A 21,460-nucleotide genomic window follows, 5' to 3' on the forward strand; every position below is an offset into this window, starting at 1 on the left:
GTCCAAAACAATCCCCCCTATAGGCAAGAGTATTATAGGCCTAACAGCATTTGCAACAAGTGCTCTTGAAAAGCACAGAAACTCACATAATAGTAGGTACAGAAAGGTAGTTGAAATCTGAAATTGCTTGCAGTGAGATTTTTGGAGAATATTTAAGTATTTGCTGGAAGGTTGGGCTCGTGGCAAACAGAGGTGGTGTATTTGTAGCAGTAGACAAGAAAGTCAAATCCACCAATACAGTAATTGAAGTTGTATGTGAGACTGTTTGGGCAAGACTCAGTTCATAAGTGGGCATCAAATGGCAACTGGATCCTTCATCGCCCACCAGACTCACCTCCTAATGCTTAAAAACTTTAGAGAAAATCTCAGTGTACGTAAGACCCCAAATCATATTGTAATTATTGGTGGAGACTAACCACCCACCGATCAACTGGGAAAAAGTGATAAGGTGTCCTGTGGAACATTATTACTTCTCTGAAAACTACTTGCAACATGTAGCCCAGATCTCCACTCATGATGGAAATAAGTTAGGTCTAATGGCAACAAATAGATCTGACGTCTTTCAGTATGTCCACATCAAAACTGGTATCAGTGGCCATGACGCAGTTGTGGCAACAATGATTATCAAAGTACAAAGGACAATTAAAACAAGCAGAAAAATATGTAAGTGCATTGAACTAGATGAAAGAGCAGTCCTGTCATATCTGAATGAGGAACTGAAAACTTACTGCACAGGACAGGAGCATGTAGCGGAACTATGGCACAGGAGAAAGACTAGCTGACCATGCACTGATTAAATATACACCCAGTAGAACATTTCATAATGGGAGGGACCCTCCATGGTCTAGTCACTTTAAAGAAACTGCTAGAGAAACAGCGACTACCGCATAATAGGTGTAAACAAAAAATACGGCTAAAGCTAGAGATACGCTGAATGAAATGCATTTAGTTGTCAATAGAGCAAATTGTGAAGCCTTCAGTGACTATTGCAGCAGATATTTTCGAAATATCTTTCCCAAAACCCAAAGAAATTCTGACAGTATGTAAAGACTTCTCGTGGCACCAAAGTTAGTCCAGCCATCCATGGACATGACAGGAACTGAAATTAGCGAAGCAAAAGCAGAAATGCTTAACTCTATTTTCACATGTTCCTTTACAAAGGAAAACTCCCCAATTTAATTCTCGTATCCCTGAAAATATGGGTGAAATAGTTATCAGTGTGAGTGGCATTGATGAACAGCTGAAATCCCTAAAACTGAACACAGCTCCAGCACCCGATGTAATTACTACCAGATTCTATACTAAATTTGCGGCTCAGTGAGCCCCTCTTTCAACTACAATCTAAGATCTCCCAAACATAAAACCATGTCCAGTAATTGGAAGAAACCACAATTCACACCTGTCTACAAGAAGGGTAAGAAAATGATTCACAAAATTACCGTCAAATATCCTTGACATCGACTCGTTGTAGAATAGAACCTTAGAACATATAATAAGCTCTAACATAATGAAGCATCTCAAAAAGAATGACACCTTCCATGCCAACCCGCAAGGATTCTGAAAACATCATTCATGTGAAAACCAATTCACATTTTCCTCACAAGATATACTGAAATCTTTGGATCGAGGCAGTCAGGTAGATGTAGTATTTACTGATTTCTGAAAAACGTTTGATTTAGAACATCCATGCTTACTGGATGGAGAGTCATCGTCAGATGTAGAAGTAACTTCGGGTGTGTCCCAGGGAAATGTGTTGGAACCCTTGCTGTTCATGTTGTATATTAATGACCTTGCAGACAATATTAATAGTAACCTCAGACTTTTTGCAGAAGACACATTTATCTATAGTGATGTACGAGGTCTGTTCAAAACATTCCGGTACATTCATAATTTCATGCCAGTAGTGTCTTGGAACGAAATGTGGTTGACATCCCTGCACGCGCCTGTGTTTAATGTGTAACTGCCGAAAGCTTAATTGTTGTATGTCTATTAGTTAGTTGTGTGTCTATTAGTTATTGTTCAGTACTGTACTGAGTAGAACAGTGTGTAGCATAGTTTGCAAATTTCGAGATGGTATGAATAAAGCAGCAACATGCCTGCATTAAATTCAAGAAAACCTTTGCAGAGAGACACAAAATGATACAGGAATCCTACGGTGATGAGTGTTTAAGCTGTACTCAGTGTTATGAATGGTTCACACGGTTTATAAACAGCCGAGCAGAAGTTAAAGATGATCCTCATTCATGACACTCTTTGATGTCTACCGATGACGCTCATGTCGGGTACTTTAGCAAAATTGTGGATGCCAGTCGAAGATTGACTGTCTGAGAGATTGCAGAAGAATGTTAACATTTCAGTTGGAACATCTCACGAAATGTTAACACAGCCTTTTGGAATCGATCGTGTTGCCACCAGGGATGTCCCATGGCTCACAAGTCAAGACCAAAAAGCCCTTCACCTCGCAATCTGTGAAGACCTTTTAGATCACACAAATGAGAACAAGATATGTTCCTTAAGAGAATCATAACTGGTGATGAGATGTGTGTCTACGGTTACAATGTTGAGACCAAGGTTAATTCTCGGCAATGGATTGGGAAAGATTCTACAAGATCATAAAAAGTTCATCAGGTTAGGTCACATGTCAAAGCCATGATGCTGAGTCTTTTTTGACTTTGAAGGATTCGTTCATCATGAATTCATGCCACACGGATAAACTGTTAATCAATGGTACTATCAGAACGTGTTGCGATGCCTGCGAGAAAATGTCACAAGGAAACAGCCTGAAATGTGGTGAGACAATTCATGGCCCTTGCATCATGATAAAGCACCTGCACATTCATCCTTTTTGGTGCATGACTACTGCACAAAAAACAAAATTGCTATGCTGCCTCATCCTCCAAACTCTCCAGACCTGATCCTGCAGATTTATTTTTTTTAGTTGAAAACCCCACTGAAAGGACGAAGATTTGCAATGATAGATGAGATAAATGAAAATTCGCACACGGTGCTTTGGGCACTCCAACAAGAGGTGTACTAAGACTGCTTCTGGAAGTGGAAACGCCATTGGAAGCAGTGAATCAATTGTATTTTGAAGGAGAAGTAAAAGGTAAGTGTGGAAGAATTTTATGGACAAAGTTTCTAAAATTGTTTGAACAGACCTCATACTGTAATTTCTTAGACTTTCCTGGCAATTTTGTGACATCTCGTCGAATCGAGTGTATTGCCGGGGGTCTGCGTTTATCTAACACAATATTTTGACGTTGTACCTCGGCGTTTTCATCAGGTGCTTCCTGTAACCGAACGACAGGATGACCATGTCCCGTATTTATGTCTGGACAATGTCTGGCATTTCCTACGCTATCCGCTCCCGCTGCAACCATGTTGGTTGGTCGCCAGATGTTCCATCTTCCGTCCACAGCCACTTCCGCTGTTTTCCCTGGTGGCAGCCGTTTCAAGGCGAACCCTACTAGGTCCGCGCCCACCAGGCGTGTTCCTAGCACTGTCAACAAGCTGCGTTTGCTGTTGGTGATCATTCCGACTTTCTCCAGTGCGACCGTGTCGGTTGGTCGCCAGGTGTTCCATCGTCCGACCGTTGGTCTGGCCAATGTAAGATAGCCTGTCGTTCAGTCACAGGAAGCACCTGATGAAGACGCCGAGGTACGTCGAAATATTGTGTTAGATAAATAAACACAGACCACCGGCAGTACACCCGATTCAAAGAGATGTCAGACTTCGTACTGTCTGAAAGAAGTTGCACAAATATTCAGTCAGATCTTGGTAAAATTTCAAAGTAGTACAAAGATTGGTAACTTGCCTTAAAAGTTCAGAAACACAAAATTGTGCAGTTCAGGAAACAAAAAAATTTAGTACTTTATGATTGCAATATGAAAGACACAATTGGAATCACCCAACTCCTACAAATACCTGGGTGTAAGACTTTGTACGGATATGAAATGGAATGATAACATAGCCTCAGTTGTGGGGAAACAAGTGACAGACTTCATTTATTGGTAGAATACTAGGAAACTACCATCAGTCTACAAAGGAGATTGCTTACAAATAACTCATGCAATCCATTCTGGAATATGACTCAAGTGTGCAAACCCATTACCAAGTAGAATAATGGCAACAGAGCATACTGAACGCATACATAGGACAGCAGCACAAATCATCAGAGGGTTGTCTAACCCACAAGAGGGTGTCATAGAGATGCTGAAGAAACTGTTCTGGCAAATTCCTTATGCTCTGCTTGTATTTCAAGCGCAAGGCCAGCATTCCTATCACTTCCGCCAGCCGCCTATATGAACTGAGCATGGCCTCAGAACTCGTACAACAGGCATCGTTGGTGCCAATGTGAGCCACAAATTGCAGACGACAGCATCCTGCTCACTCGACAGTCAGAGGCAAGGCCACCTACACATCTCTGATGAGGCTCCCCGGCAGACACACTGAGTGCACATTGGCCTTCTTTCCAGCCCTGAGCGCTATCTGCTGAAGGGCCTCCATAACGCGCCTAACGTTGGAGCTCTTGATAACTAGTAAACCTCTCTCGCAGTGTGCCTGCTCGGATCCTGCTGAAGGAGTGGCCACTTGTCCATGTGAATGGATATGGCCAGGTGGCCCGTCTCCACACTGAACCTCCACGCCGAGCGACACAAATACATTACCACTCGCCACTTACCCTGCTGTAAGGATGGATCCACCAGATTGGGTGCACTAGAAGGAGCCTCAGAAGCAGAGCCCACGGGCAAAACAAGTGACACTTGAGGTGTCCCTTGCAACGCACAAGATTCTCCGCCACCGCTGCATCCCGTGGCTGTATGCTGAAGGTGACTGACCATAGCCAGAAGTTCATTCAGCTGTTTGTGAACTGCGGCCACCTCCTCCTGCATCCACACACAGCATGCACACATCCTAGCCATCCTATCAAGACTAAATGAAGAAGTAAACTATAAAAGCAGACAATCCTAGATATGCAATTTGCTACCCTCCTAAAGTGTCACCAATGGACCCTTATGCATTAATGAACTGGCTGTTCAGTGAGCAACTACTGCCCTACAGAATGAATGAATTCATTTACAAAAATACGAGATTAAACCTCTTAAACAGAAAAACAAGCTAAATTTAATAAACACACAACGAGGAAAGCAGAGTTAAAAAGAAAAACACTTAACTTGTCACACTGTAGACATATCAGCCAAGAACTGTAGCCTGTGTGTAACTTCTTAATTTCATGTTTCAGGAATAAATTCATCCAGAAGGTTATTATGGCATCATAAGGAGAATAATATTTCTTTATTTACTTTAAGCATGAACATTTTCAGTAAACTTTATATCCCTTTCTTGTCTGCTGTTTGTGTTCCTTCACTACTTTCACTTTTAATTTTAACAAATCTATTTGCACTCATTTTGTGGCTGTATACAACTGTGATGCCACATTAATATTTTTGCAGTCATATCAAAAGGGTGATGAAGACCAGGACCCACAGAAGTTAAAGGCACTCCCTAATTACTTTCAGCAAGAAATCTGCTTCAGTATTTATGTAGGTGTAAGAAGAAACAGCCTTTTCGTACAAATGAGTGGATGAGACAGGTATAGTATTGGGAACTCCACCTTTAAGTTTCACGAGAAATTTCTAGGTGATAAAAATTTGTAATGTTTTTATAACTTAAAAGTCACTGGAAGCCTACAGCAGCTGCTTGCTTCAATTTGAACTTAACGTGAATTTCAAAATTATTTTCTCTTCTAAGAGATTGCGGATCCAGTTGGCATTACCAAAGAGAGAAGGGAAATACTCTTCGAAAGCTTTTCTAAATCCCTTCATCACATGTTCTTTAACTATGGTATTGACATTTCCATTTGAAGAAAGATGAATGTTTACTAGAAAATTGTGAAGGGCATCAAAGCACTCAATTTCACTGGAATGTTAGACATGTCTCAAACTGTGGTCTTTTTAATGAACATTTTGATACAGTCTTGCACAGTACAAAAGCTTGGACTTAGTCCCAGAAGTAAAAAATTTTAACTGTTGATTTTTTAACAAGAGGGAAAAAGAAGAACAAGAAGAAAGCAAAATAAACCACAGTCTGCAGCCAGACATTGACTTGGGAAAGCTGTAGCTAGTGAGAAAAAGATAAACTTCATACAATACGAGAACATTCTGCCGCTAGATAGCCATCTGACTTCCATGTGTGTCAACAAAAATTTAGGAATACTTGTCATTTCCTCATATAGTATTGCAGCAAAAATTCAATAATTAGTGAGCTGCCATTTAATAAAATTAATTGTTTTCTCTGTATCATGAGGCACAGAATTCTTTTGCATGCACGTAACAATACACTGATTAACCAATTTCAAATGGAGAAAATTTAACCCTAGAATAACAAGGTGGGGTAAAAAATTATCCCAGTCCGTAATATTTTTTATCCTATGTTAGTATTACTGGCTTCTCGGAAGGGAGTCACCATTTACCTTTCCATACAGTATTATTGTTCACACTGAGACGGCTATAATCTCTCAGGCTTTATTCTCCATCATCCTTTAATAAGAGTACTTCGAAATTTATCTGTCGGGGTAAAAAATAACCCTGCCTTGTTATTTATGTTATATTTTTTTCTTTAAAAACTAGGTGGTACTTTCTTTCGTAGACATAGAAAATGTCTTCTGACATAATATTAAAACTCCAGAGGAAATAATGAGTAAGTGAACTTGAAGACAGTCGTATCACAGACGACAAGGACGATGACGAATTCGATTTAACACCATTTGAGGTTGATTCATCAGATAAATGTGATCGCCAAGTACAGAAAATTTTATATGGCAGAAATGGGTATTGTTGGAACACACATTCCTTATATAAAAAGTGTTGAGAGTGCCAGCAGAGAATATAGTGGTAGAAGTACCTGGTGCACTAGGTGAGGCAACAAATGAAACACCTCCCTTGAAACTATTTGAACTGTTGTTTATTAATAACATTGTTTCACTAACACAAACCAAAAACTTGTTCATTCAAGGGTAAAATTCACATCACTACAACGGTATATTGGAGATATCGACCAAAACGAAATAAAAGCATTATTTGGTATACTTTTTATGAGTGGACCTCTAAAAAATGCCCATGTCAGTTGTACTGTTGCGTTGTCTGTAGTATACTGGTCCCCATTTTCCCAAGGAGTTACGATGAAAAATCAATTTAATTTTTTAATCAATAATCTAAGATTTGATGACCAACATACTACACTGCAAAGAAGAGCAGCAGACAAGTTAACCACATTTAGTGATTTACGGCATATGTTTGTCAAGCTGTACAGTCCCTCTGCTCTCCTAAATATTGACGAGACACTCCTTAGCTTCCAACGCAGATGCCCGTTCAGAATTTATCTGCCAAGCAAGCCGAAAAAATATGGGCTAAAGATAATTTCATTATGTGACGCGAAGACATATTACTTTCATGGGGTGCATCCCATATTTGGGAAACGACACTAGAGATACATGTGTTTCAATTCCTACATATTATGCGATGAAATTATGTAAACCTATATATACGAAACAACATTACAATGACAACAGGTTTGCTTCTTTAGCAGCCGACAGAAGGTTGACAATGGTTGGCACACCATGCCAAAACAAACCAGAAACCCCAGGATTCCTGCTTCAAACTGCCAAGAATAGGCCAGTTTCTTCATTTGTATTCATTTACAGGAGAGAAAAAAATGTTGGAGTCACACATTCCAAAGAAAAATAAAAATGTTATTCTTCTGTCAATGATGCATGAGATAGGTGAAATAGATGAGAAGGCAAAGAAATCGAACACAAAACTTATCTACAATGATGACAAACGGGGAGTCGATGTATTTGATTTACTACGCAACAACAAGACCACGGCATGAAAAACTAGGTGCTGGCCAATGCAATACTTGATGGGCTTTAGATGCCTATGGCCTATGGCTTGTATAAGAAGAATGGCTACACAAACACCCGAAACAATTTTCTCAATCATTTGCTTTTGGGGTGGTTGAAGCAGAAATGAAAGACAGACTCACAAGAAAAAATTCACACAAAGAGCTTCCAATAACCATGGAACGGATTTTGACACATTTTGGGAGCAATATTCCAATCTCAGGAGCACAACCAGAAATGATGTTTTTTAAAAAAAGTGGATGATGCTTTCTTTGCAGTCAGAAAGAAGACTGGAAAAGTTCCTTTGAATGCAGCATGTGTCTGAAACCAGTGTGCAAAGACCATTGGAAAAATATTTGTCAAAGTTGCCATAACAGTTTAGTTCAAAAATGTTTGATGTAGTCTAGGAAAAGGGGTAGATTTTGGGAAAGACAGCCAGAACCATGGGTCAGGGGAGACTTATCATACGGGATGAGAAGGAAAGACTGATTCACATTCTTATCCTGTATGGTAAGTCCCCCCTAATCCATGGGTCTGGATGACTTTCCTAAACTCTACTCCTTTTCCTAGATCTCTCCAGTCCTTTTCCTTAACCCTTTACCATTCTTCTTTCCCCTTCTGGCTCCGAAAGCTTACCAATCACAACAGTCTTTTATATGTGTGTTCTGCCGCCGCTTGGTGAGTAGATTTTTTATCTATCCAATTAAATAATAAATATATCTAAAAACAAAGATGATGTGACTTACCGAACGAAAGCGCTGGCAGGTCGATAAACACACAAACGAACACAAACACACACAGAAAATTCAAGCTTTCGCAAAAAACTGTTGCCTCATCAGGAAAGAGGGAAGGAGAGGGAAAGACGAGAGGATGTGGGTTTTAAGGGAGAGGGTAAGGAGTCATTCCAATCCCGGGAGCGGAAAGACTTACCTTAGGGGGAAAAAAGGACGGGTATACACTCGCACACACACACACATATCCATCCACACATATACAGACACAAGCAGACATAAACATATTTAGACATATTTAAAGGGTCTTTAAATATGTCTGCTTGTGTCTGTATATGTGTGGATGGATATGTGTGTGTGTGTGTGTGCGGGAGTGTATACCCGTCCTTTTTTCCCCCTAAGGTAAGTCTTTCTGCTCCCGGGATTGGAATGACTCCTTACCCTCTCCCTTAAAACCCACATCCTCTCGTCTTTCCCTCTCCTTCCCTCTTTCCTGATGAGGCAACAGTTTGTTGCGAAAGCTTGAATTTTGTGTGTGTGTTTGTGTTTGTTTGTGTGTCTATCGACCTGCCAGCGCTTTCGTTCGGTAAGTCACATCATCTTTGTTTTTAGATATATTTTTCCCACGTGGAATTTTTCCCTCTATTATATCAATTAAATAATAAAATACATTGATATTATAACTGTTAGTTGTTTTGTCATATTGTAAAACATCAACAATACTTTGTAATAAATGTTGCATACTGTTTCATTGTTACTTTATATTATCCGAGAACCATTTTTTAACAGAGATAATTTAGAAAAATGTGGGGTAAATTCTTATCCCAGCCTGTTATTTATGTCTTGAGAGTCACACTTTTTTACTCTAGGGTTAATGAATCACCTTGTTACCAATGTTACAGCCATCAACTAATTTAATATATGACTAGAGGTGAAATACTGTATCAGTAAACATTGTGCAAAGTAAAAAACTACTTGCGAACAGGCCAAAGAGATTACGTTTTGCACCCATTACAGAGTAGTTTCTGGCTGGCACCTGACTTGACAAGCAGACAAGACACATGGGCATTAAGGCAGACATGGGCTGTGGCAGAGCACCACAAAGCCCAATGGGTCTCGGCGCGGTTCCGTCAGCTGCCCAGGCAGCCCAAGTCAAAGATCACCCATCACTCACGGCTATGGTCCTAGGCAGGCCATGCAGGCTCAACGCACGCCTCTGCTCCTTGTTTGCGGACACAAGGACAATTTTCCACTGTACAGAAACAGCTGGAAACTATGCTGGACCGAGTCAACAGGCTTTCGGCTACTGCTCAAAGCTGGAAAACACTGGGGCACCAGAGGCGAAACCTGTGACATCTTTGATGCCATTGCAATCCCCTAATTACCCCACTGTCACTCTGACTTCCAATGTGAATCATCTGACAAGTGTGTTTTCACCTGAAGTGAGTTGTGGACAGTGGCAGATTTGCTTATTTCTGGGCAGAGGTAAAACTGTGAACTGGCAGCACAGATGGCTCCTTATGCCTCAGCAACAGGTACAAGGTGCTATCCTCTATTGATCACACATATGAACCAGCATACACTGCCTCTCCTGTTCGGCTAGTGGCCAATTTTCCTGCCCAATTCTGACAAGTGCAGAGGGCAGCTGTGCTAGTCATTGGCAGCTCAACCATTAGGCGGGTAATGGTGCCCCTCAGGGAATTAGCAGGTAGGTCAGAAAAGAATGCCGATGTGCACTCAGTATGTCTGCCAGGAAGTCTCATCTGAGATGTGGAAGAGGCTCTGCCAGCGGCCATCAAACACACTCGGTGCAACAGGCTGCAAATCATGGCTTGTGTCTCCATGAATGACATCTGTCACTTGCGTTGTAAGACCATTATTGGTTCCTTTTGGTGGTTGGCTCATTTGGTGAAGGCACCATCTCACAAAGGGTACACACTAAGCTCACTATCTGTAGCATCGTACCCAAAGTCGATCACGGTCCTCTTATTTGGAGCAGAAAGGGATGTCTAAACGAGAGGCTCAGGTGATTCTGCGATGGTATCAGATGCAAATCTCTCGACCTCCATTATTGGGTGGAGAACTGGAGGATCCCTCTCATAGGTTAGGTGTACACTACATGCAGGAAGCAGTTACTTTCTATACATATTAAGAGGAAACTCCCTTGGGATCAGTGACAAATTGCCTGCTAAAATCAAAGACACATTAGCCACATTATTTTCTGAGAGCAATTGCCCTTGAAAATCAGAAATGGAAAATATCAATATGGTATTAGTAAACTGCAAGTGCATTCTAGGTGAGATACTATAATTACAATTGCTTACGGAAGGTAATAATGTCCAGATAGCACTGGAAACAAAAAACTGGTTGGACCCAAAAGTGAATAGCAACAAAATCCAAAATATACATTGGAATATATACTGTACAATTACACAGTAATGGTGGTGGCATATTTATTGCACTGAAGAATTAGGAAATATTAAGTGAAGTTATTACAGATTCAAAATGTGAAATAAATGGGTTGCACTTAAGCATCTAAGATGGATCACACATGGTAACTGGATGCTTTTATAGTCCAGCTGCGTCAGGAGCTGTAATGGCATGGTGCTTCAGGGTAGAATCACAAAATTTCATGAATAAGTTTCCTGATCACAGTAAAGCAGTAGGGGGACAGTTCAATTTGTCAGAAATAGAACGGGAGAGCCATTCAATCAAAGTATTCATGTGACATTATTCTGAATTTCTTCTCAGAAAATTACTTCAAGCGCACACTGGAAAGTTATAAAGGGACACCCTCATCTAGCATTAATTTTCCTCAACAGAAGTAGTCAACACCAGAAATATCTTTCAATTCTGAATAGGTTAATTTTATCTCACCTGTTTTTCTAAAACATTTCATATGATTTTGTACACAATGTGTTATATTTCAAGCTAAAATAAAAAAAAACTTCATTTTCTTTATAACAAACAATATGCACCAGTTCTGAATGTACAGCTGAAATTATTTTCTTTTAGAAACATTTGAAACTACGAAATACTTGGCACACTTAAAATTTCTGTTATTAATTATGCAATTTAGTACTGTTCATTATGTTTATCTCTGGATTCTTTTATAAAATAATAATATAAATTAATAGAAAATCATTTGTCAAGAGAATTTGTAAACCCTTTGGAATACTGTTGGTACCGCAGAGTGAAGGAATAGTGGGCATGCCTCCGATGTGATTAGACATGTTTTGGTAATTTGGAATAACAATGTAATTTCGGCTTTGTTAATGTGAAAATTCAAAAGACTGTGTGTTACAAAAAAATGTCAGAGAATAAATTATCGTGACGAAAACAAAAAATACAGTGCAGGTTTATTTCAAACTTATTATGTCAACTGGCACCACAATTTCAAAAATGTTGGCTTCAAGAATCAGCCCCTAGACTTGAAGAACTGGAGCCAACTACGAGAAAAGAAGGTAAGTAAAGTTTTTTTGTAAATATCACTCCTCTCGAAGCTTATTACAGGAAACTTACTGACAGATTAAAAATGTATGCCAGATCGAGACTCGAACTCGGGACCTTTGCCTTTCACCAGTAAGTGCTCTACCATCTGAGTTATCCAAGCACAACTCACGACTCATCCTCACAGCTTTACTTCCACCAGTACCTCATCTCCTACCTTCCAAACTTCACAAATCTCTCCTGCGAAACCTGCAAAACAAGCACTCCTAGAAAGAAGGACATTGCAGAGACATGGCTTTGCCACAGCCTGGGGGATGTTTCCAGAATGAAATTTTCACTCTGCAACAGTGTGTGCACTTATATGAAACTTACTGGCAGATTAAGACTGTGCGCTGGACAGGTCATGAGTCGTGCTTGGGTGGCTCAGGTGGTAGAGCACTTGCTCGCTTAAGGTAAAGGTCCCAAGTTCAGGTCTCAGTCCGGCACACAGTTTTAATCTTCCAGTAAGTTTCATATCAGCGCACACTCAGCTGCAGAGCAAAAATTTCATTCTTATTAAAAGAGTTAATTAACAAATTATGTGAGGGAGAGGTAGATTACAATTGGTGGTGTCATCTGGGATCAACTGGCTAATAATGAAATTTTGTCTGTTGCAGAAGAAGGGAGAGTGATTTGTGTCGTTTGCAGTTTATGTATGAAAGAATTTCCAATCACGTGAAGAAAGAAGACTGAGAGGGCTGCCCAACAAAGAAAATAGTACCAAGAGTGAAGATGTACTACCAACAATGACAGACCGGTTCAAATGAAAAAGGACTTTTCAACTATAACCAGCAACATCTTAAAAGAAAGACAAGTACAAACTATTTGCGAAGCTCTCAGAATGTTAATTTGTTTGTGGACTCATGTGCTTATTAACAAAATGAATAGAAATAAATAGGAGTGAGGCAGAAGTGAAAGCTATAGGATGCAGTCACGACATGTCCGAGCCAAGTGAAATTGTAGTCACTAAAGAAACAATAAAAACTGATATTTTGCAGTTGATTTTGGCAAAGACAGTGGAACTGAAGACAGATAACAATAGTAAATTGGACAGGGTACTAGATCAAATGGACCAACTAAGTAATCAAGTTTTAGAGCTAAAAAATGGGTTGTCAGAGAGGTTAAAAAGTGTGAATGAAATAGTTGATGTTTTAGAAAATAAATTCATTGTTTTGGAAAATGACTTTATAGTTGAATCAGCAAGACAATCATAGAATGTTAATAACATCAGCATTGAACAGAAGGCCATAGAAAAAAAAAATCACCAGTTTAGACCAAAAAATTTTAAATGTTGAAACAATATGCAAACTAATGTAACTGTTTTAGATCAAAAAATTTCAGCAGTTCACAACATGTGTGAATGAAAATCTATGCGCAAACAATGGTATTGCATGGACAAACATTCATATCAAAAGTTTTCCATCAGACAATTTACATCCAGTGTATCTCCTGCACCACTGTAGAGAGAGTTTTGTGTCAGGTATGAATGACAATCAAAAAATTAAATTTGTTAAATGATGTTTGAAGGCAAAGCTCTATCATGAGTAAATTTAAATTTAAGGCATTGGGAAACATCAAAGTTTAAGAAAAGTTTTTTAGATAAATTTCAGTCAGAATCTGAACAGGGGAGAGTTAAAGATGAATTTTTGAATGGTCCTAATTATAAGAATAGGTATGGTACTTTGAAAGACTTTTGTAAGAATCAATTTAAAAAATTAACAGACCTTGACGAACTATTTGATAAAATGACCTTGACTGATGCACTTAAAAGGAGATTACCAGAAAGGTTGCACAGTGGGATTTAGTACACAGGCATGACAACTGCCTTAAACAATTTTTATGATATGTTGACAGGCTGGATAGGGCAGTAGAAAGAAGTATGTACCACAATAATTGGAATGATAGAAATCACAATAGGAATAACTACAGAAACAGAGATAATGGTAACTTCTATCAGGATCAAAGTATCAATACAGAGAGAAATTTTGAACATCCCCAGGATAGGAATAATGGGGATAACCACGACCACTTTAATAGGAGAAACAATCATAGAAGTAAATACTCGGGAAACAGCAGTTCGCCTCATTGAAGCACCACAGTTTTGGGGTGACGAAATACAACAAGCACAGGATCCTCCAGTTACACTTGCAATTAGAAAATAATAACAGTGTTAATGATATGGCACATGTATCTGAAATTGAACAGAAGGAATATCAGATTTCTCCTTTACGTTTTGATCAAAAGTTTTGGAATACATTTAATTATGGTGATGAAGGTGCTAATCTCAAACCAGAATGAGAAAGTAGTGAGAATTTTGATGTAGTATGTACTAATGATTTCTTCTCTTGATCAGAAAATAGTGGTATTGATGTATGTAAATCGGAACTGTGAAATAATTGAGGTTGGTAAGTCTGAGACTGGTGACTTATTGCAAATGAATGTAGGCAAGGTAAGTGACTTTGATTGTGATGAGACTTGTGTTGTTAGTGATGTTGTTGATGAAGTAATTTTGGGGGATGATGATGATGATGTGTTTGTGGAGTTTAAGAATAATGAAGTTTCAGAGTTACTTGTGAATGACATTGACAACACTGGTAAGGTAAATGATATATGTGATATTGCAAGTGTGAGTCATAGAATATCAGTCCAGTCAAAACAGTTTTTCATTAATGTCACATACAATAATGATCCAAACAGTAAAGATGAGTTATCCGTGAGTCTAGAGAATAAAGGTGAAAACTTCTTAAAGTTTGTTTGGGACCAGATTGATGCTAACGTAGATAAATGTGCATTCTGGAATAAGTTAGCTCTGGTTAGTTAGAATTTGTACCCAAATTGGTGGAATGAAGTGAAAGAAAATCTAAGCAGGAATTGTAATTTTGACAGTAATATATTTTGTGTCTCTTCTGTAACAAGTGACATTAGTTGTGCCACTGTGTTCAGTCTTTAGCCGATAATGTGAATAACCAAAGTAATGCTATGATACCACCAAAGTTGATAAAACCCTATAAAAACAGTGTGGATGTAGCATTTGATCAAATTGAAGGTGATCTTTTGCATGAAGTGTCGGACAACAGAGAAGATGATTCAGATTTTGGGTGTCCTTACATTAAGATTAAGATTGAACAGTGGGATGGTAACTGTTTGATTGATACAGGAAGCCCAAATTTGTGGTATATCTGAACAATTTAGAGATAAGATTAGGTATAAGAAGAATTTTGTGGAAATGATCGCTGTAGGTGTAAAGATTAGAGGAGCTACAGGTAAGCAAAGCAAATTGGCAAAATCTCAAGTATTAACATTTAGTGTAGAAAAAAAAAAAAAGTCCTTTGAACATGGATGCATAATGATCCCTAGTCTGGAAGAAAATGTACACTATGTTTGTAGATTCATACGACTACATAATTGTTTTTTGTTTGTCAGGAATGTAGTATGTAAGATCATGTGATTTCTTAAGTTCTGTCTTATCTATTGACTGGGTAAGAGGTAAATTTATTGCCCTGTGTACACTCTGCACCCACTGATGTGAGAACCTGTTGGGAATGACGCAATCTGTCTAACTTTAAACAATAAGTGTGTACCCTAAAAGAGATTGCCGGTAATAATGGTTATAACTCCAACACAGTCGATAATATAATTGAGCGCAAAACGAAAAAGACAGTTTCCACTTTAATGAGGTCCTTGAACAACAGGGACGAACGTAAGAGATTTACAGCTATTCCGTTTCTAGGAAACATATCTCATAAAATGCAATGTGTGCTCCATGAACATGACTGTAATGTTGCATTTTCCAACAAGCAATAGCTTAAATCGGAATTTTATTTGTTTCAGCAATAACAATTATAATAAGCTATTGCAATCAGGAGTTTATAAACTGAAGTGTAATGTTCGCTCGGCATATTACATAGGGCAAACAGGTAGGTCTATAGCCATAAGATATAAATAACATATGCCATATGGGTATGAATAAGAATGGGTCAACGTTTGCAGAACACATCATTGAAGAAGGACATATGCCCCAACCTGTTAATGACACCGAACTATTGTGTAATGAAGCAAAGGGTATGAAATTAGATTTATTGAAGGAGGTGCACATATACAAGCACAAAAAGTCTGACAGTAGGAATTTACTGAATGATCAGTGTTAAGTTCCAGCTACCTTTAAGGTTTTCAGCCCGTATTGGGCATAGCAGACAGGCACTAGTAGTTACTCGATTGTGCCACATGATTGTAGGATTATCTTTTGAGATAAACTAGTGTTTTAGGACAGTGCTCCAGTAGGAATTTGTCACAGAGTCATGAGCTGCTTTTATGTTAACAGTGGTTTATGTTGAGACAGATATGTTAATGTGTCCTTTGTTATCTTGTCTCATGTTACCGCACTTATGCACTAGGGTGCTGGTCATAGAAATAATGTCAATCATTGGCAGTGTGGCTATGTACGATGACTACAGTCGGCAGGTAGAATTAGCCCTACAAGCTACTAGAGGAGGAGGAGGAGGAGATTAGTGTTTAACGTCCCGTCGACAATGAGGTCATTAGAGACGGAGCGCAAGCTCGGGTGAGGGAAGGATGGGGAAGGAAATCGGCCGTGCCCTTTCAGAGGAACGATTTAGGGAAATCACGGAAAACCTAAATCAGGATGGCCAGAGACGGGATTGAACCGCCATCCTCCCGAATGCGAGTCCAGTGTGCTAACCACTGCGCCACCTCACTCGGTACAAGCTACTAGAGCATATAATGTAACCTGAAGTTTTATTTGCATATGATGGTCCTGTTTTTGAATCATGCATCAAATAGTGATATGACAAATTTTGTTATATGAAATTATTAATGTTCTAACAATCTAGCGATCGTAAGCAACAGTATTTCATCTGTTGGACATTCGTATTAATAGTATATGGCCCTTCATTTGCACATATAGGCATGTTGTTAATTTATTGTCGTATATAGTGACTAGTTGCCTGATAAACAATGCAACATAGCTCACTGTGGTGAGCGCCACCTATGGTATGTGGGGTGCAGCACACTTGACAACCGTGCACCCAGTATAACAGAGGTAGTGGCAGAGGACATACGGTGCCATGTGTAATTTTACTTACATTCGAAACAGGCTTATGTCTGTTGAAGTTATTTTATTGGTCTTGATGCAGCCGCTGGGATAATACATTTTTCATTTATTAGTGTGTATGTAAGTAATACGTTATCACTTACCTAATTTTGAAGTTTATGAGTAGATTGTATCACTGGTTTAGATGTTACTTTGATCATTTTTAGAACTTCTGAAGAAGGCTATATTGATATAGCAGAAACCATGGTCAAGGTTTAAAATAAACATAATTTAGTGCAACTGTGGGCTGTTTTTCATTTGAGACAATTTCATAATGGTTGCTGTTGTCGCTGCCATGATGAAAATAATGGAGCAGTCTAGTACTCAGTGTCGATTTTTCGTGTGCTGCCTTGCACCACTGAAATAATGTTGTAGAAGTTATCATACACTCTTTACAAAATGTGACACCAGACACTCAATTATGGGGTGTGGGCTTCATTCGGTTGTAAGTCAGTCTGCCTTCCATAACAATGAACATGCTCTTTTACCTTGGATCAAAAAAAGAAGGAAAATGGCCACTCGTAAGTGCCGTGCCGACTACCTTTGCATGTGTAATACCCAAAAAAACTTGCTTTTTTATAAGTATGTCTTCTGCTGTTTATCAAAATAGTAAAGTAAGCTGATATGCCATTTTGTTACCTGAAAAGATGTATGTATTACATACCACGTAATTTTTATGTAATTTACGTAATTATATAGTACATTTTAATTACCGGTCGTGGATGCTGAATAGAATACAAAAAGAACCAGAAGTCCAGAGTTCAAAATAGGCTTGGAATAGCTCTATAATGGACATGCGTTGCGAACGAAACGAACTACAACTCGATACTGAACTAACTAGGAGCAGTCGGCAGTGGAACTGCGATGAGTGGCCACATGAAGAAGGCTGGGACTGGGACCGGGACCTAGACTGAGTTGGGAATGGGACCGAGAATGCGGCTGGAACAAAACTGACCGTTTCCCGTTCCCAGGAACTATAAATACAAAGCCGCAACCAAAGTGAACTATGAACGACTGTTCCTTAGAATTCGTTCCTCACTCCTTCCGTTCATGTTCGTGAACCATTCGTTTGGACCCGTTAGTTCATGAACGACCATTCTCTACAGTAAACATAAGCTGTGATAGCATCAAAGACTGTTAAGAAAGATAGACACATTTTTTTTTTTCCTAGGCAAGAATTACAAGATGCAAATTTCAGAGAATCTGAGTGGTCAACAGAATTTAGTGTTGCAGACAAAGATGTGGAGCACAAATGAATAAAATTTAAAAGTGTCATTAATAAACCTCGGATGAGTTTTGTGCCTGGAGTCAAAAATTCCTTGCAGATAGAGTTCAACACATCCCTCTTAATAGAAGAAAATCAACAAGTGTAAAGGTAAATTGACAACAGTATGATAGGACCATTACTGTTTACAAATATGTGAACGATCTTGTGGAGAATGCTGGATCCACCATGAAGCTGTTTGCCAATGATGTGGCTGTCTGTAAGACGGCAGCAAAATCAGAAGACTTGCAAACTGCAAGACAACCTCCAAAGGATTAATCACTGGTGTAGAGACTGTTAGTTGGTCCTGAATGTAAATAAAATGTAAAATATTGCATCTACACAGGAAAAGAAATTTATTACTGTACAATTACACTATTGGTGACAAACTGCTGGAAGCAGTAACACCATAAAATGCCTAGCAATAACCATCTGGAGTGACATTATGTGAAACAACCACATAAAATAAACTGTAGGAAAAGCATACAGCATACTGAGATTCATAAGAACAATCTTTAGGAAATGTAATTTGTCCAAAAAAGATGTGGCTTGCAAAACTCTAATTTCACTGATTCTTGGGTATTGCTCAAGAGATCAACAAGATCTAACAAAAAGTGGAGCATTTTATCACATCATTTAGTGGCTGTGAGAGCATTATGATGGTGTTCATCAGATGAAACAAGGCAGGCATTGTGCATCACAGAAAGGTTTACTACTGAAATTCTAAGAGAGTACATTCCTGGAAGAACCTGACAGTATACCCCCCCCCCCCCCCCCCCCCACACACACACACGTTTCCCAGAATGACCACAACAAGTAACTACAATAAATTAGAGCCAGTATGGAGATTTACCAACAATCATTCTTCCCATGCATCGTTCGTGAATGGAATAGGGAAGGAGGGATCAAAAGTACACTCCATCACATGCCATCACGTGGCTTGCAGAGTAAAGTTGTATGTGTAGATTGACACCATTGCTGACACTGTATCTAACAGAATGTAAACAAATATAACAACAGGGCTTGTTGTGGACTAGCTGCCGTGACAAATTGTGACAAACGAGTTAAATTAGTGAGTAATGTGAAGTGCAAGTACTGCGTGCAAATAGTGAGCAAAGTAATGCAGTGAGTTACGAGCATCATGCAGCTAGCACATCACAAACATATCAGCTGACAAAGAATTTTCAACCAACATTTACAATGGTGCAGAGGAGGGGTTGGGTTGTTAGTGGGAAGAGACCAAACTGTGAGGTCATTGATCTCATCAGATTAAGGAAGGATCTCGGCTGTGCCCTTTCAAAGGAACCATCCCGGAACTTGCCTGGAGTGATTTTGGGAAGTCACGGAAAATCAAAATCAGGATGGCCAGACGCGGGATTCAACCGTCGTCCTCCCGAATGCAAAATGGTGCAGAGGACTCAATACCAAGTGGTAACACGACATTACACAACAGTGCAGACTTAGACTAAAGTAACAACCAACAAACATAGTTAGATATAGTATTAGCATATACTGCAGACATATCACAAACACTAGACGGAAGCCCGTATGTGTCCCTTCCAATACCAAACATGAGAATAATATCAAAGACTTGCCGTCTGCAAATATTAATAAACTGTAGATATAGCTTGTGCAGAAACTGGACAAATACTTCTAAGTTTCAAGAAATTAGTGTCACAAAGGCATTCCACACTCTAACTGGTTAAGCGGCTCTGTCACTCACCCCATCTCCTGTCTATTTTATTTTATGATAAAAAAGTTAGTATATTAACTTGTTTCATTCTCAGTTTGGCAGAGATAGATAATATCAAACAATGGAAACTCCAGGTAGGAACATCGACAATATAGGAAAAAGTGTTTTTTAATTGTGCCTGTCTACAAACTTGAGATGTCTTGTTTATGGTAAACAGAGATAGATAATAACATGACAGGGCCAAAGCCACTATTCACAAGAAAAAGGAAAATTCGTGTTATTTTTTGCTACTTCTCCCTTTCTTCCCATCCATCTTTCATATCCAACACCAGCTTTTGTTGCACTAGCTTCTTCAGTTTATTCACAGATGTATTTAGTTTTATGATGTCTGGAGGTTTCCTAGGATCTGTACCGTTACTAAGTAAACTGACAGTTGTTGTTGTTGTTGTGGTCTTCAGTCCTGAGACTGGTTTGATGCAGCTCTCCATGCTACTCTATCCTGTGCAAGCTTCTTCATCTCCCAGTACCTACTGCAACCTACATCCTTCTGAATCTGCTTAGTGTATTCATCTCTTGGTCTCCCTCTACGATTTTTACCCTCCACACTGCCCTCCAATGCTAAATTTGTGATCCCTTGATGCCTCAAAACATGTCCTACCAACCGATCCCTTCTTCTAGTCAAGTTGTGCCACAAACTTCTCTTCTCCCCAATCCTATTCAATACCTCCTCATTAGTTACGTGCTCTACCCACCTTATCTTCAGCATTCTTCTGTAGCACCACATTTCGAAACTGACAGTAACAAATAATAATATTCAATGTTATACTGCCCACTTTAGGTAACTGCACAGTGGGCCTCAAACAAAATATAACAATAAATAAATAAAATAATAAACATCATATAACACTGAAAATCACCAACGTAAGTTTCAAAACAGCACACACTTCGGGGCAGACTGAAAGATACATTACAGAAACTATACCCTTAGCTGTGGCTAGCTCTTTCCTCCAAAACATGCATGGTATGAAAAGATTCTGTATGTTTAAAACACTGCCCACAGAAGGTAAGGTTCTAGGCTCGAGTCCTGGTCGCGCACACAGTTTTAACCGACCAGAAGTAAGTTTTAATGGTGTAAACTTTTGCTTTAACATGTTCTGTTACACTCTTACACAGTATAATAAAGGTATAACTGCTTGATTCATTTTTCAGGTACTGCATCAAGACAACACTGCAAAATGAACCAAAATCTCAAAAGAGTGAAATGTAATCGCTG

At 39.1% G+C, this 21,460-nt stretch overlaps 1 protein-coding gene across 2 annotated transcripts in view; it reads right to left on the reverse strand.

The window, feature by feature from the left end:
- Positions 1-21,460, reverse strand: part of LOC126196938 (ATP-dependent DNA helicase Q4) — a 139,816-nt gene that overhangs the window by 33,668 nt on the left and 84,688 nt on the right. The gene's annotated exons all lie outside the window — the stretch shown is intronic.

Source organism: Schistocerca nitens, chromosome 1 (genome assembly GCF_023898315.1).
Source record: "Schistocerca nitens isolate TAMUIC-IGC-003100 chromosome 1, iqSchNite1.1, whole genome shotgun sequence".
Classification (NCBI taxonomy): domain Eukaryota; kingdom Metazoa; phylum Arthropoda; class Insecta; order Orthoptera; family Acrididae; genus Schistocerca; species Schistocerca nitens.